General features: G+C 39.3%; 1 protein-coding gene across 1 annotated transcript in view; it reads right to left on the reverse strand.

The window, feature by feature from the left end:
• Nucleotides 1-8,318: 8,318 nt before the first annotated feature.
• LOC115492903 (uncharacterized) overlaps nucleotides 8,319-18,704 on the reverse strand; it is a 531,227-nt gene continuing 520,841 nt past the window's right edge. The window contains exon 8 of the mRNA XM_072923306.1: nucleotides 8,319-11,211. The gene's annotated coding sequence lies outside the window, so the exon portion shown is untranslated. The remainder of the gene's footprint in view (nucleotides 11,212-18,704) is intronic.

An 18,704-nucleotide genomic window follows, 5' to 3' on the forward strand; every position in this document is an offset into this window, starting at 1 on the left:
GTATAAATACTAATGTTGCACAAATATAAATACTAGCATTGTATAAAAGAGTATAAAATACTAATTTAATGATGAGAGAAAACAAAAGTATAAAAGCACAAATTGCCTCTGGTTGATTTTTTTTTTTTTTCAGTGCTGGATTTTTTTTGTCATTCTCATGCAAGGCTTGTGAAAATTGTCCCACAGTTTAACTGTGTGTTAATTGTCAATAAATTAATATCCCTGTTTTTTGAGGAAGACAATAGCAGTATTTTTGCTCTGTGGAATTACTCCTATTCTGTTGGAGTAATTCCAACTATTGGACTGTCTAATCAGCAACCTTTTAAATATACACAGTTGAATAAAACAATTGAAGGAGAAGCTGCAAATGATTATTTCTGAAGCTGTGATCTGAGTTCCAGGTTGTGCAATTCTGGGAGCCCAAAGACAGGAAACCATGGACACAGTAATTGCAAGCAGAGGTGCCAGGAGTCCTGCATCTCATCTAACACACATGCAACTACTTCAAATGAGCTTCATGAGCAGGAGTGAATCCCATGTAGTGGCACATAGTTTACAAGGATTTTGTGCAACATGGCCATATGAATCTTTCTCATATCTTGAGTTACCCCTGGAATGCCACTAAGGATCTCTTACACTCTGGATTTTTTTTTTTTTTTTATTAAAAAAAAAAAAAAAGGATGTTTCTGGAACTTTTATCTCCATAGCTGTTTTGATAATTTGGATTTTTTTTCCCCACAGAGTCTTGATAATTGGAGACAAGATAGCTATTTCTTCTCCAATGAAAATACTTGTCATTGTTTCCATCAAAATTTATAACAAAAATTATGGTCACACACTGTACTCATACCTGCACATTGTTGCTTTCACAGCCACTGCCCATGTTCGTGATGATAAAATAATTCATTCTTGCTGTGCTGTGGTTGTCTTCTCTGGTTTGTCCACATTGGATCTAATGTGCCATACTGAGGTCAGTGCTCCATAAGTACTTGTAACAAACAGATGCTGATCATCATCACCTTTTTAATTGATGTAGGATCTACAGACAGGGATATCTTAGGATAAAGTGTTTGGGGAATGAGTCATGTGACCAGCTTGCAATGAAGCCGTGTTTTCCAAACTTTTGTGCTCTTCTGCTTCCTGTTTATTTTCCATTTGTACATGTGTACCTGGTGACTCTATCCCCATCCTTCTGAGTATCACCCTGAGTTAAGTTTTGGATTCTGATAATTTTCTCTAAAATTTCAGTCCCTCCCTTGCTGATTTTGCACAAGGATTTTTCCCTTTTGTCATTCCTAATTTAATGCAAGCTTGAACAGAGGCCATACTCTGACAGATCCTTTCAATCTGAGAGCTAGCTGCATTTCTTCCCTCAACTGTCCTAACAAGGATGCAGGTTCAGTAATTCCCCAGGTCCACCCATTGCCCATATATCGATTTGTGTGCCATGGTTATGCTTCCCCAGTCCACTAGGAAATCTCTAAAGATGATTCAGAAATGTTAGGGCTAGTTTCCAAAGTACTTGAGTACATTTCATTAAGTTCTGCCAACTTAAATATGTTTAATCCATCAAAATTTCTTTAACCTCCCCTTACCTTCTTTAAACCTGTTTTTTTTTTTTCCCACCTACAATTTGTTGAAATTCATCCCAAATTCCTATCTGAAACTGCAGAGAAAAAGCAGCAAAACACTGCTACCTCTTTCCCCTTCCACTGCTCCCAGCAACCAGTGCCTCCAGAAGAAGCCTCTAGTGGCTGCCTGCACCTTGCACCTGATTATGGGATATGAATTTTGATATTGAGGACTTGGCCTAAGCTGGTTCTTTGCCTTCCTTACAATCACCCAGAAAAGAGGAGAGCAGGAGTAAGAGGGTGCCTTGATGCTGAAGCACATGAGGGATGTGCACTGTACTTGTTCATGCTGCTTCCCATCTTCCCTGCAACCAATGCGTGTTGGAACTCAAAATGTCCCTCAGACATTTTTGGAGGTTCCAGGTCCAGGTCAGAAGCATTTGAGACCCTGGCAGGCAGCTGGAAACAGCTGTGATTTGGGATTTGAGCCATGGAATGATTTACCAACTTTGCAGGAAGAACAAGAAGTCACGTATGTTTAGATATTATAGTAGAAGCAGTTACAAAGCAGAGGGAAGAATTTCTGAGTGCTGTACAGGAGGGTTTTGGTTTTGTACATGGAGGTCAGAGGTTTTAAGATGGAGGGATTTTTGGCCAGTCCTGTTCTTCCTCTTTCTTCTTCCTTACCTCCATGTTCTTGGTGATGTTGGCACTCACAGGTTGGTTTAGAGTAGAAAAGCACCATTTAATATAGGTAATAGGCATTGGGGGAAAACTATAAACATTTAACACATAATGTACCATATAAAAGAGCAGCAGCCCTGGGCAGGGAGAGAAGAAGCAGTCGGGAGTCAGAGAGGATGTCAGGGTGTGTGTGTGCCTCTGCCTGAGCTGTGAGCAAACCGCAGTAGCCAGAGAAGAAAATCTTTTAGGTAACTTGCAATAAACTACCTTGAGACCAAACAACAGAGACTGCTGAGCCTTTCTTTGGAAGCACGGGTTGGAGGAGGGAGTTTTCCAACACACTGAGCCCCTGAACCAGGCCTGTGTTCAGTCAATCATGCAGGGCATCCACAACTTCTCTGGGCAACCCTTTAAATTGTCAGCTAATTGCCATGTAATTGGGAATTTACCCAAAAGCAGTCTGTCTGTTTCATGACAAAAAAGGGTGAGTGATCATCCTGTCTTCATCCTGACCCATCAGCTTTCTTGCTCTTGTTCATTCTCTCTTCTCCCATGTCCCACCTGGGAGAGAGAAAGTGGCTGGGTAGGAGTTTGCCTGCTGGCTGGCACCAGCTCACAACAGCGTGTTAAATACTCTATATTGTTGCAAAATCCAGAATACAAAGACATCCAAATGGGAGAAAACCCAAACAAATCCAACACAGAAAGGAAACATGCATTTCTCATCCATCCAGGGGACTGAATGCTGCACATCAGTGGACTGACATCTGTACAAGGCACTGGTGGCTCTGGCTGGCCTTGGACTCCAGGGGCCACCTCTCAGCTGCCCATTAGACACTGTGTTGCTGAGCTTTCCTTCCTGTAGAAAAGAGACATTGTGTTCACAGCCAGGTGCCTATGTGCAAAAGTGGGATTCCACCTCCTAAAATTGGGAATGTCCAAGGATTCCTCCCAGATGAAAGCTGCTCGAGTTGGCCTTGGTTTCTTGAGGGGCGCTTCTCACCTGCCTGCAAGACACTGGTGCTGGGCTTTCCTTCCTGTGGGAAAGATCCATCATTACTGCCCAGCTGAAAGTTGGATTCTGACTCCTAAAACATTCTTGGATTGCTCCCAAGTGAAAGTGGCCAGGAACGACAGCTCTGGCTGGCCTTGGACTCCTGGCAGCCTTTCAGTTGCCTATGACACGCTGAGTTGCAAGGCTTTCTTTCCTAGAGGAAACAGCCTTCTTTTTCCACCAGCTTCCCCTCGCATAAATTTGGTTTATGCCTTCTAAAACTGTGAGCATCAGAGGATTTCTCCCAGATGAAAGCTGCCAGGAATGATGGCCCTGGCTGCCTTTGGCCTCCTGAGGCTGCCTTTCACCTGCCCCCAAGACACTGGGTTGCCAGGATTTCCTTCCTGTGGGAAAGAACCATCTTTCACAGCCAGGTGTTCATGGCTGAAAATAGGATTCCAGCTTCCAAAATTGTGGTTGTCCAAGGATTGCTACTAGGCTCCATTCCTTCAAATAGTTGTTCTTCTAATGGAAGACCAGGAACGAGCAAAGGAAATATATTTGCATCAGCAAACATGTGATCAGTGGTTTAGCATGGCACACCATATTGTTTGTTAATGATTTTTATATACTTGGTCTAATGCAGATCATTGTGCTGCACTTTGATATACACTATCAAAGTAACTGTGAAATAGATAAAATTTACAAGCTATGTCAACCCTGGCAAAGGGTTGCACAGTATCCTACACAGAAATTCATTCTCAGTACTCATCTGGCAATAATTTCAGAGATGACTATAAAAATATTTTGGTCAAATTGTTACATGGGGGCTGACATTTTATTTTCAGTGGTACACTTCAACCATTTCTTTGCTCTCCTGCTTATGACAGTGCTGAACATACTAAACCACTGGAAACAATAAAGAATTTAGTGAAGAATTATTTTGGCCACTAGCAAAGAATTATTTTGGCCACTTCATGGCCAAATACACATGGCTGTCGCTGTTGTTCCTTCACACCAATGGGGACAAGCATTTACATATCACAGGAAAATATTTGGAAAAACTACGCTGGTTTCTTCACATGGCCATAAGCACTTTCAACTCCTTAAAACATTCAGAGTTAATAATGAAAGTTCAAAATAAAATAACAAAATAATATACTTATTAAATTGTTCCAAATAGTTATTAGAGCAAGGGGAAAGGCAGGAATGTTCTTCCAGAAGAAAGATTTGCTGCTGAAAAATAGGCCAACTTTTCCAATGGCACGCTGTCTAATGGTGGAGTGTATTGGATATTCCTACATGTACAGCTGAGGAATAAAAGTAGCAGCATGGAGCAACATAACTTAAGAACTATTAATGGGCTTGAATATTCTCTTCAAGGTCAAATGCTGAGAATAGCCATATTTCCATTCCTTTCAAATGTATGTGAATAATGGTTCCTCTAAAAAGATACAAAAGAATCTATATTATAGTACCTGATTGCAAGAATATCTTTGTAGTTTAACTTCTATATTCTTAAGCTTTATATTCTATTATTTTTTTTGTAAGAAACATGAATATTCACCTGGATAAAGAATGAAAACAGAAGTTGTAAAATTCAGAACCTGTAGAGCTATTTTCACTTTAGTATTCATCCAGAGCAATTTCATTAGTGAATAGGGTTAAACTATCATAAAATTTGTGAAAAGGTAGAAAATAGAAGAATAGTCTTAAGGTTAGAAAAGTTAGGAGCCTGCTATTTTCTGACTCTACCATTATGTCAAGAGCACTTTGAATTCTAACCTTGTTCCAGTACATTTGCAGCCCTTTTTTAACCTACAAATTTAATAAACCTCAGCCTAGTGTGATGGGAAGATGATGTTCTTTAGAACTTGCTATTACCCTGAAACAAAGGTGCCAAGTTTGTCACTCAAGGCTGCTGTCCTATAGTCATGATTGTTTCTAGAGTAGGACAAAGACATGAAAGGGAAAAAGAAAGTATTCTGTAGATTTTGGAGGCAAAGAAAACCTTCTGTAGACTTTGCAAGTAAAAAGAAAAGAAGACAAAATCTTCTGTAGGCTTTGCAAGTGGGACAGGAACTATGAAGGAGCTGTCTGCTTTGCAGGCTCTAGTGCTCATTCATTTTTTGCACCAGTCATATCATCCTCATAAAACATCCTACCCAGAAATCCTTTTTTCATCCTCCTCTTTCTAGGGCAGAAATGAGCTTTGAGGTCAAAATGAAGCTATAAGTTCACTTATGGAAGCATCTTTTTCAGAAGGCACATCCTTTACCCTCTCCTACAACAGTAGAGGAGTGACCATTCAGTTTCCTACCCATTTCTCACCTCTATAACTCTTCAATTTCTAAGGCCTCTTCTGTATATTACATTTTTAGCTTCATGTCCTCCTTTTTCTCTCTTTTTTTTTTTTTTTTTTTTTTTTTGTTGCTTTAGGATTCCCTCAGTGCCTTTTCTCATCTCTGCCAACATCAAGTCACTCTTCCTGTCACTTTTTTCCCTCTAAAACTTTCTCCCCCTCCCTCCCTCTCTCTCTTTCCTCTTCCTGCGATTTTCAAATTGTCACTGTTTTCTTCCTCTATTTCCATAAAAATAGTTAGTTGTACATGGAGTATGACGGAAGGCTGACAGAACAGCATTTTTTCAACTCAGAGAAGGCCAAGCAGAAGATCTAACTGTAGATACCTAAGGGGTAAAGATTGGACTAGAATATTGTCAGAGGTGCCCTGAGAAAGGACAGCACAGACTAGCTGGAAAATGGGAAACTGAGGTTAAGTATAATGAATAAAATTATTCCCAATGACAACACCAGCTATGGAAGTATAAAAAACCCAGCTGGACAAAGAAACCTCAGAACAGCCTGGCTTGACTTTGACCCTGCTTTGAACACCCCCAGTGACCTCAAGTCCTACACAGGTTACTTCCAACCTAAATAACTCCATGATTCCAGGTAATTGAAATATCATTTATTATCAGAGGCCACATTAACTGTGTGTGATAAAAATCACCTTTTTCCAAGGCATCCCATTTTCTATGACGACTGTCAGGAGAGACTGTAGGGAGATCTGTAGGGAGTTTGTGACCATATCCTACTCTTTTCATTTAATAGTAATAGGAAGTCAAGAGTATTGTGAAAAAGAGAATAGGTATCAAATGAAAATATTTCTTTTTACAGAGAAATTAACAACTAAAAATAATCAAATTGTAATATATTTAGGTTCCTTATAAAAAGTTTTACAATATCATAATTGCTCTGAGTCCAAGTAGCCACATGTATCTTCTACAGGATTCTTAATTTCTGCCTTTTTATAATGCTTATACCACACACTAGTAAGATTATTCTCTGTTTACAGCTCATGTTGTGGGAAATCTATTCCAAAATTTTAAGCAACCCTCCCAAAGCATTTCCAAGCATCTTTCCTGAATCATGCTGTGCTTCTTCAATACAGCCATGTATGAGTGTGCTTGTCTGGGGAAAAAAAATTAAAAGCTAAAGAAAATACTGCTGTAGGAAGACTATCCCTTTGAAAAACCTGAAATCTAGTTATCATCCCAAAATATGTATACATGCCATGAAAGTATTCCATACTTTCTGAATACATCAGGTCATCCAGTGGCATCATCTGATAACATATTTTTTTCTACTACTTTTATCTCCTCCTACTTTGGATTATTAGAAGCAAACCATGCCTTGAGAGGATGTCTGCTTCTTAAAATGAAGTTTTTCAGATTTCAGCTTCTCTGGACTTTGATATCAAGCCATGATTTTGTTCCTCCTAGTAAGTTCCTAGTACTTGGAAAACAGTATTTAATATTGCAATATTTTTCATACAACTACTACTTTGCAGTATCCTCAGCTTTACTACCCCAAACTGGTGCTCCAACATAGATAAATAAGGTTTAGATACAATAGATTTAGAGCTGGAGTTTTTCATAGTAGTAGATTCAGTTCTACAGGGATGTTGTTTCAGATGTTTGCTACTTTCAGCCTCAGTTGGTTAAATATGTCCATAAGAGATGCACGTGTTGGAAGGAGATTTATGTGTAGAAGGTAGCCCCCCTGCTTGGGAACAAATTCACATTGGATATGGTGTTCTATTGTCCTTGTTCTCCGTAGTCTGAATGGAATCCCTCCCTGATAACAGCTATTACCTGGAGAGGCATTGTCACCTCCTTTTCCTTTTCCTCACATGAGAGGAAACTGGCTGAACTAGAGGAAAGAATGTGGTTTCTTTCTACAAGGGAGAGAGAACCTTCAAAGGAGATGGGCTCTGGGACACAACCCTGCAGATTGTACCTCTGTCAGGGGCTGAATGCACATCACATTTTTCACTGAATCAGTACTTTTCCATCCCTGCATATACTGAAGCCAAAGGGAAATCCAAGCACTTAATTTAAAGCAAGGAATTTATCTGTAGTTGAAGGTAAGAATATTGAAGACTGGAGAATATTGTTTGTTTGCAAGGAACTAGACTGGAAATAGACATATTTAAATAGTACAATACAGTTATCTTGTATTGGAGATGAATAAATAGTAGAAAAACAGGAAGGAGGGAAAAAGGTACAGAATATCAGCTTCTTTTGGGGCTGTGTAGAACAAGAATGTTGGCCTTCCCTTCAGCTCCACTGACTACAGACTTCAAAATTTTCCATTCATTTTCCCAAGATATACACAGTTTTGGTTCCGTCCCTCACTTTCCCCCCTCCCTCTTCCAAAAGTTCAGGTCCATGTTGCTCAGATCCTTCCCTAAGGAGCACCAAAGGCTGGAAATTTTTGCTCTTTCTTCTGGATCTTGAACAGATTTTAAAACTAGAGCTTTGAATTCTCTGTTGATAAACACTGGAGGAAACAAAGCTGATCTGCCTCTACCTAAAAGCAGAAATTTACAGCTGAATATCATTAATCAATGCAGACTTTTACCAAATGCTAAGGACAGATATCACATAAGGAAAAAATAAGTCCCGAGTCAGTCTTTGGCAGAACCTCTGTGTCTTATAAGAATAATGATAATATAGGAGCAGTACAGGTCATTTTTGGAAATATAAATGCTCTTGAAAGGCCGCACAAAGGAAAATCCATATTTTTCTTATTTGTAGACTATACAAATGGGGACACCCTTTAAAGAGTGGTAAATCATTTCACATATATATAAAAGGATGGCAAAACTCCAAAACACAGAATCTAGCTTTGCAAAATAGTAGTACAATGATAACATCTCTAACACAGGAATGGATGATGGGGAGAAACTGTTCTGAGCTTCCATCCTTTTTCACTCTAGCACTCATTAATTTCCCACACAGCCATATTGTTACAGTGTGGTAGCTTGGATGATGGTGCTTGTAAGGGAAGCATTCACTTATTTACTCATGCACAGCAAGACCAGATTATGCTCATGTGCTCAGGATATTGTTATTTGACATGATAAAGTACATTTTCAGGCCTTTCCCTTGGAAAAGCTGGCTGGAGCCCAGTTATGCAGGTGCAAAGGTGTCCTGAGAAACAGCACATGCAATGGGACTCATTTGCACAATGCCCAAGGTCAAAACCAGTTCAGCTGCACTCACCACAGACCAAGTGAGATTCATCATGTGGTCCAGGAACTTGTGACTCAGTGATAATAGGAAACTGATTCACTTTAATGAGGTGGATGTAAATATCAACTCCTTTGCACCACTGCGTGTCTTACCACGAAAAGATTCCAGCTGAGTTGAGTGGAATAATTCCTTTGACAAGCTGCAGATGTTGGGCCTGGCTTGTATTCTCTGACTGCTTGGGGTTGCTTTGCCCTAGTTGTCTACAGTAGATCCTACAATATAAATGATTTAATTTTTCAGTGGGAAAAAAACCTCATCCCAACATGGGGCTGAAATGTCTTCTGTCATCCAATGAAAGGAAAAGATAAAACATACAGTACACAGAGCCGCTTTATATGATTATAGCAACTTGAATTCTGAAAGAAAGGAGGCTCAGAAGAGATTTCTTTTCCTTCCCAGATAGAGCTTTTGTGAAACATTGTCCTAAACAAATAAAAGATTTTTTGCTCAAATGATCTACCTTGCTGTTTTCCATTCCTTTGAAGAATCTTGTGGTACAATAGGCAACCCATCAGGAATAATTAGATTATACGGCAGCATCCATGGAAACAATGCAGCTTTTGAAAAGAACTCCTACAGAAGATCTTAGAAATCACATCTATTATGGACATCTTTTACTATTTCAAAGACATCAGAGTTCCAAATTATGGGAACTAACAGTGGGGCAAAATCTGACTGCTCCATGTTTTGTCCCTTTGTCAATAATTATTACTACAAGAAACAGTCAAGTAGTCATTGTGCCAGAGAGAACAATTGGGTGTAAGGGAGAAATTGACCATGTTTTATTCCAAGTTTTGGGAATCAGTAATGAAATCTACATACCATGTGCAGCAAACTCACACCTTTCACATTCTTCAGTATTTTCTAAAAGTATATTTATGGATGTCTCAAAAAAGAAGAAGTAAGAGGTATCTGGCAAGGGTATCTGCATTTTGGAGCCTCATTTAAGGAGTACAAGAAACTACAGACCTTGGCCTTGTTGTGGCCATTTTTGGGACCAAGTGTATGACATATGCTTCAATGTATTAATGATTAGGTGATTAAATTGTAAGGAAAACTAGAATATATTTGTACTGTAGAAAAGAAAGGAGAAAGATGCTGATTCTGTTTTTCAATAGTAGATTTTGGAACTTTAGAGTTTCAGCCTGATGTTTCTGCATATCCTGCTACAGATGATCAGTATTTCCACATGTGCTGTTATGAGTCTCATTGTCTTTCTGGATTCCCTGCCATTCCTGGTTTCATTGTGGGGTGTGATTTTGTGTGTGTGTGTCAGGAAAAGAGCTTATGTAATGAATCTGCTTCTTTACAACAAATTTAAAAAATCAGCAATAATCAACAATCAACCAGTGATTGTTGATTAATTACAGTTTGAACTTTTCAAAAGTATTTAGGTACCTTAGGAAACAATGCTTTTCTGAAGCTCCTAGAGATGTGACATCACTTCCATGCAGCCTCGTGTTTCCCTGCTGAGCACATCCAGGAGCAGCAGTACGAGAGTCCCACAGATGCCCTCAAAATCCATTTCTGTACCTTTGCTGGCCAATTAGAACTTCAAAGGTGAGACAATTAAAGAAGTCATCTACTAGTCAAAATAATTTTCTGTATGCACTGGGATGAGTCATATCATTAAGATTATTGGGAAAGGAAAGGTTTCTGGAGGCTTCTGTGGGATTTCAATGACAAGTGAACTAAACTCACAGTCATTCACGATTTCACAGAACATATTACTGCGAGAAGGTAATTGCACAGAATCCTTCATCAAGGCTGAAGTTGAACTGGAAACCAGACACACAACAGAGTAATGTGGTCAGATGAAAAAATAAAGGATAAATATTTGCTAGCAAAGCTCCTACCCATATAATTATTATATTCATGAACACATAAGAAAAAAATATTAGTTCACACATTGGTTCCTTATCCTACTTACTGTGAAAACTAGAAGGAAGAAATTACTCTCTATTTACACTGAAGATCATTATTACTGTCATCTTCATAATATGATAATCATTATTATTTTTATAGCATCTATCCTCACTACAGTGCAGATGTAAGGTGACAAATCACAAACACAATGAGGCTTTTCTAGCAATCATGGGTTTGGTCAGGAATGGGATTTTCTGCTAATTCACGTGATTATTTGGTGTCTGCATCTCTATTTCATTTCCTTAAAAAATCTTTGCTTGAGCCAGCAGTGAAGAATATGGAGGTTGCAGCCTTGGAAGCAGAGGGTTTGTAGTAGCAGCATAAGCAGACTGTGAGGGCTCACTTCTATTTCCAGTAAACTCAAGGCCTGAGTCACAGAAGGGGTATCCATCCACAGCTCCCACTGGATTCATCTGGAGCGTTAGGGACTGGAGAGCTCTGAAAAATTAAATCCATAACTACTGTCAGCATTCCAGGGTCAGTGATTGCTTTTGAAAGGTTACTGAGTAAAGTGCAGGCTGTGCAGAAAGCCCAGCATTATTGCTGGAGATATTATCCCCCTAAAGAGACTCTTCCCAGGGAGTTAAAACAAAATCTGTTGACAAATACCACGTACCATGAGAATGTAGCATTATGTAAACCATGAGAGCTTAAAAACAACAACAAAACCAAAGTAGAACAAATAGACCAAAACCTTAGCAGCCAGGCAATATGCATGACTGTGTTAAGGCAACACAGATTTATTTTGTTAAAAAAAAAACACTGTTCGTTGCAGTACATGTAGTTTCCACTGAGGTGTGCTAGCTCTCCAAAGATCATCCCTTCTCCCACACCCTTCTCCTGTGCACCTCAAAGTGCTGTTAAATCCCCAACAATGTCCATCCTGTGCCTCAGCTTGCTAACCCTTTCACGCCACCATTTTACACACAGCATGTTTTCAGGCAAGAACAGCAAAATGCCACAGGCAAAATCTACTAAAGCAAGGGAGGATTTCTTTATTTTTAAACAAGCCAGTACAATTCTGGCTGGTTTCTGTCTGAACTAGCTGTTTTTGTGAGGGACTCACATGGATATTATCTTTAAATTCATCAAAATGATTGTGTGTGTTATTCTGGGAGAATTCTGGGCAGTCTTAACAGTGTGCAAGAGGGGTTTTTCATGCTGTTTTGACATTTGTCTGCTTCCAGGAGCCATTGTGTGATGTTGTACCATCATTATTGCTACCATCACAAATGTAAGCTCCTTCTGCTTTTACATCAGACTGATTTCTCCATTATTCAGACATATTTAAACAGCAAGCACACCTATTGATGTCTGAAAAAAAACAGATAACACAGTAGGGCATTTTTAAATAAGCCACATAATCAGGAAAGTAGCACAGATCCAAAGGTTTAACAAAGATGAGTTTGGAGAAGAGGGGAGGGGATTGGCTTTGTCAGCTTCTTGTTATTTGCAGATGCTCAAAACCAGATTTTAAGAACAGTTCATTCTAGTTGAAGAGAATAATGACACAATAATTTTCAGCCTACAGGTAATCACTTTAAATGGCCATGAGGAGAATGCTGTGGTAGCTTTCCTTCTCAGCATAAAGCTTGTGAGCTCCTAGTGTTGCTCAGATACATTTTTCAGTCCATTGTCAACAAGATACGTGTTTCCCTGAGAGAATGTCAGATCTTTAAAAGTGGCTTCAATATGAAATATAAAAAAGGGGAGAGATTATCAACGTAGCTGGAAGTAATTGAACCTTGTAGTAATGTAAGTAACTTCAAGACGAAGTTTGTCTCAAAGAATTACCCTGTACCATCTCAGAGCATCTCAGACATCAGGGAGGATTCACCTCACCTGGTGTCACATATCAGTGCAGATATCTGAAGTCCCCTGGGTACTGAATGGAAAGAAACCAGCACATTTCCACTGACCCTCCATAGGTGTTTGCCTAGAATGAGAAAAAGTCTCATGCTCTCTCTTGACTGTCAAAGGAAGCTTAGAGGTCCTGCTCACATCTTGCATTTTATGAAACAGGTGCCTTTCAGACTATGTTTCTCTAAACACAGAAAAATCAAATGCCAAAGGTAGCAACTGGATTATTTCCTTCCATTAAGTCAAGCAGAAGCTGCAAAACAGACTTAGTTAGTCTCACGAGACCCTCGAGAAGCCTAGAAAGAGTTCTGCAAGTTTATTCTTTTCCCTTCCTCTACTGTATTGCAGCAGAGGAACTCAGTTTAAGAAAAAGGCAGAATCACCCAAGTACCCTTTCAATTAAGTCATTGCCCATGGTGGTGGGATGCTGCATTCTGGAGCTTGTGTTGAGAAGCTTCTCAGATTATATCAACCCTGGCGGTCCTAAAATCTCTAAGAAGAACAGTTGTCTGGGGACAACTGGAAAAACCCTTCCTCACTAAATGACAAATCAACAGCCCCCTAGGACATAGCCTTAGATACAGTCAGGACATTACTCTAGGAGGAAATAAGTCTCCAACTAATTTTGCCAGTTTAGGAACTACATTCAAAGGACTGCTCAGGTATGACAGAGCTAGTGCATGTCAGGAGCATGGGGGAAAAATGCCATCTGGAAGGCAGGAGATCCAAAAAGATCACTTTCATATGACAATTTTGATTTGTGGGTTGAGATGCCAAAACAAGCAGATTCAGACACTTGTGCATTTGCATTGCATTTTGATGACTCTACAACAGAGCTTGTCAATATTTTTTTTTTTTTCTTTTTGAGCTGAGGTCTGCTGGTGCTTTAACTGAGATCTGTTCAGTAAGAATCTCGAGCTTTTTAGCCTCAAAGCAGGAAACTGGCACACTCTAGGTGCTCTCCGAGAGTTTTCGGAAATGACAGATCTTCTATTGTGGCCTGAGAGACACAAAAGGACTTGGATCTTGGATCTGTCTTTAAAACATCCCCGTCTTCAATAAAAACTGTGAAGGATGCATTTGATGGATGGACAGTGAGTCAAACAGAGGTATCTCAAACCTGAGGACAAGGAGAAAAGTGAGGTTTTGCCAAAGGGTTACACAGTTATTAGTAATTAGATGAAATTATAATGTTACAGAAAATATGAGAAAAGCCTAAAGAGGAGAAATTATGGGTTCTTGAAGTAATTTTAGAGGGAAAACAGTCACTGCTGGGTTAATAATTTGCAAGATTTTTATACAGCAATATATTCAGTGCTTCAGCACAACAGTGGTCTTGTAGGACATCCTGCAGGACATCCTTTCCACGTAGGAGCACAATGGTTTGCTCAAAGGGCTTTTACTACCAGAGAGCCAAAGCTACTGAGGATGGAAAACATCAAGTTGCCAGACTTGCCCATCTCCATGCAGACAAGTGAAACCATGCAGTGGGTGTGTGAGCACACACTTCCCTGTGCCTTTGGACCCATTTCTGCAAATCCAGAACTAACAGGCTCCTGGCCTGCCAGCAAGGTCAGGATTTAGGCACAGTGAAGTAGAGATATTTCTAGGCTAACAGGTTCCAGGAGTAGAAGAATGACCTGCCTTTATTGCCACAGACCTGCTGCTAAGCTGAAGTAGCAGCAGCCATAATGTGGGATGACAATACTCCCTTCTATGAGCAGTTGTGATTTCACAAACCCTCTCTTCTCAAAAAGTGTTAAATGGGCAGAAAATCTGGGTCTCCACCAGGGCTCTCCTCAGCACATGGCTCCATCACTCACTTTTCCTTCATTCCTTTTCCTTGGGTGAAGCAACCCTACCCCAGCCTACCCTGAGCTCCCCATATGCAAAATTTCTATCAGCATTTTCTGTGCTCTGAGGAAGTCATGTTCATCCTTTGCAAAAACAGTCAGAGAATCTTACTGCATTTTTCAGCAACAATGATATGGGTGGAGGCAGGGTGGAAATAGAAATATTTTTAAAAGGGGGTAAAATCTGCTGATAGTCCGAGAGGGGGAATTGGAAGTCTGGCCACACACCATTCACTCATACCTCAAATAACCAAATATTTGACCCAATTTTCTGTTCTCTTTGCAAAGATGGGCACTAAAAGGATTCTTGATTATCAAACAAACATGAGCACCAAAATACCACTGCTGCATTTACAAAAGGGGCTCCAGTAAGTCTACTTATATGTGCCTGGAGTCTTTCAGAACAGCCAGTAGAGTTAAAAATTAAATGAAATCTAAAATATGGCTTTTTTATTGTTTGTTTCTTTATGCCATATAATAAATGCCTAAAATACTTTTTAAAGACAGTGTTCAAGGGTGCCTGGAACCAAAACTTTGGCTTAATCTCTTTATGGAGACAGCAGGAAACCACAAACTTTAAATCCACACTGAACTTTCCCAAAGATAAAGCATTCAGACTGATGATTTTGATACAGATCCATGTGTAATCATAAGGTCAATGTTAGATTTTGGTGTGTGTGGTTTTTTTATTATATTTTTGTGAGTGACAGAAAACACAAATAACACTTGCCATATACTGAATTCATTTTATTGCATCTCAGTCACTATTGACTATTATCAGATGCCCATTTTTTTTGTTTGATGTTAAGAAAATTGTGTTCCTCTATTCATTTCTGGGTGTGAGTGCATCAGAAAAAAACAAGAAAGGAGTTGTGTCTATCCCAAATTCTAAAGTTCCTGTAGATTTTCCTAGCTTTTACATGAGCAAGGGTATGAGTGGTGAGAAGTTATAAATCAGAAGAATGGCTTAGGTGAATACAAATGCTCATCTGAGGCCATAAAGAAAATCAGAGCGTTAAAATATGACTTTGATTCAAGTCTGTTTTGTGTTGCACCCTGTGCTGAATGGTAAATGGAAACGGAAATGAATGTTTTGAATATATGCATCCTTTCCTCTAATTATAGAAAACTTTATCTTAAATCTGAGTGTTAATGGCATTTTTAAAGGATTTTACTATTTATCTATATGTCTGATCCTGCACGATGCTAGATTCCATTACAACACAATTGTTTATCATAGGAGTGCAGGAAAAGGCATCACCTTTATGGAATTGAAGCCTGAAGGCATGGGGAGCCTATTTTTAAATCTTCTAGTCCATAGAAATATGTCAGTAACATCCAGTCTGAACAATGTGAGATAAGCTGAAACCTGGCTGACCTACATTGGAAGAAGAAGATCCAAAAGTTGACTCACTGGACAGAGAAAGATGCAAAAGCTGAACCATTCCCAGAGAAAAAACAGTGATTAGTGCATGATAAACACACCTGAACATAATATTCATTTCAAAAGGGTGCAAAACCAAAGGAAAGACATTTAATATCAAAGAGGCCAAAGAAGATTCAACAGAGCCTCAGTAAAACAAGATACATTTGGCTAAGGGGGAACATCAAGCAGGACCACAGAGGCTTTTGGTTTACTGGGTCTCTTGGGTCATTTACCTTTTCATGGATTTGAGCTAGGCAATTTTAGTGCTGTCTTCAAAAAGGAGGGGGATGAAGGGTAATTAAAAAGAGTTCTATTAGAACCATCTCAGACAACTAGGAATCTCTTTTTAAAAGGAAGTTTCTTTTCAAGAAAAACCTCTTTTTTCATGCTAAATGGGAACAGCAGTGTTGTTCAGAGTGCTAAATTTCCTCCCAGGAATATTTCAAGAGAATAACAGTGATACACATCCTGTAAAACATCAATTGCACATATGGATGCGTTTGAGGAATCCTTGAATTACATCTTTGACACAACCAAAATAAAGATGAGCATAAGCGCTATAGTTTCTTTAAAAACTGTAATATATCATGACTTGTTTATTTTAAAAAAGGGACAACTACAGGATTACACAAAAATACCTATTTCTTGTACCCCTAGAAAGTCAAATCCACATGCCTTATCCACAAACTGTTTCTGATCTCTTACAAATGAGCATCCTTATATATGTAAATCATATGACTATGTCTTTATAATACCCCAGTGTTAAATTTAATAGTTCTGGAAGACATTTGAGATCATGGTTTGCATTATTACCCTTTCTCTCTTTTTCTGTCCTTCTTCCAGGATGAAAAACCAAAATATTACTTGAGATTTTTGGTTGTTTATACATAAAATGCAAACCACTGCACAACTGAAGACAGTGTCTCCTCTTGCCATTTTGACCTTCTGGTTTGTATTTGTGTCCAGTTGATATTTGTGAGAATTTCTTACAAACACAGGATGAGTCAGTGGGCAGGGAAACTTCTTGTTTCATTTCGCGGTCAGTTTTCCAGAGAGTTAAAATGTGCAGAAATGTGAAGCCATGGCAATTTAAGAGCAGAGTGTGGAAGAAGACTCCTTAGGGCCCAAAGTCAGCCAAAGGCACCCAGAGAAATGAAAAACAAACAGAAAACCCCAAACCAAACCCAAAAGATACTAGAATGATGGAATCATGGTGTTGGTTGGCGGGACCTGTAGAGGTCGTTTAGTCCCAATCCCTGCTCCAAGCAGGATTATTGCCAGCACTAGATCAGGTCAACCATGGCTTTGTTTGGCTCTGAGAATGGAGATTTCACAGGGTTCCAGTGTAACCTGTTCCATGGCAGCACCACCCTTTCAGCAAGGAGGATTTTCCTAATGCCCATTTTGATCCTTACAAGCTGGAATTTTTATTTTTCTGCTTCTTTTTTCATATTCTGCCACTACCAAAAACTGTTTAATTTTTTTCACTTTTGTAATGGCCTTTAAAAACACCAGTGACTGCTATTAACCACTGCTAAGCCTTCTTCTCTGCCACCCTGGAGAAGTGTGGTTCTGTCATCCTCCATTTGTATGTCAGGTGTTCCTGTAGTAGCAAAGCTACCTCACAAACCCTGGATCATTGTCTCCACTGGCAGGTGAAGAAGACGCATGGCCAAGTAAGAGTTTTCCAGCAATACTGACCTTTTAAAATGTTTGGAAACCAATATACGTTGCCAAAGATCTGAGCAGAACAATTGAGGTCTAACTTCAGACAACCCTGTAGACTAACAACATGTATTAAGCTTAGAGAGTGAGTTGCTAAAACCACATTAGACCAGGAAGGGAAAATCACATGTTTGGACACATATGTTTGGACAATATACTGATTATGAGAGTCTCATGTGCCATACATAAATATTGCACATGAGAATGCCTCTCTTAATTTTTTCTTGCAATACTGACATGCTTTCACATATAAAATGCTATGCAAAATATTTTCTTGCATTTTTTCACCACTATCAAAAGATTCTTATAATTTTTTTTCAGGTCATTCTACTTTGCACACTTGTTTCGGTTTTTGATAAACACAATTTCTGAACACAAGTAGGAAATGTTTAGACTCATATCTAGGCAATTTCAGGTGGAGAAGACCTACAGTGATCATCTAGTCCACCTTCCAGACAGATTCAGGGTTTACCAAAATTCAAGCATCTTATCAAGGGCATTGTACAAATGCCTCTTAAACACCAACAGATTTGGAGCATTGACCTCTCTAGAAACCCATTACAGGGTTTGACCACCTTCTCAGTAAACAGAAGTTTCCTGATGCCCAGTCTAAGGCTCCTCAGGTGCATCTTTGAACTATTCCTGTCCCTGGTTCCTCTGGAGAAGAGCTGAGCACTTCTCCCTCCACTTTCTCTGGCCAGAAAACCATGACGTTATTCCCTTTTATCCAAACTATAGAAGACAAAGTCCTTAGCTGCTCTTCATGGGACATTTTGTACAGCCCTGCACCAGCTTTGGTGTCCTCTGGATACATTTTCAGAATCACGGCATCCCAGATTGGAAAACACCTTAAAGATCATCGGGTCCAACCTTTCTTGGCAAAAGCCAAGATGATGCACTCCACTGTCCAGTCAAATGCTAAAATTCTCTTGTGTTGGGGAATCCATTCTGGGAAGACTTTCAATGGCTGATTGGTCATTGTAAAAAATTTCCTCTTTTGTCTAATCAGAATGATTGGTCATTGTAAAAAATTTCCTCTTTTGTCTAATCAGAATCTCTTCAAGGGT

The sequence above is a fragment of the Taeniopygia guttata genome, chromosome 1 (assembly GCF_048771995.1).
Source record: "Taeniopygia guttata chromosome 1, bTaeGut7.mat, whole genome shotgun sequence".
Classification (NCBI taxonomy): domain Eukaryota; kingdom Metazoa; phylum Chordata; class Aves; order Passeriformes; family Estrildidae; genus Taeniopygia; species Taeniopygia guttata.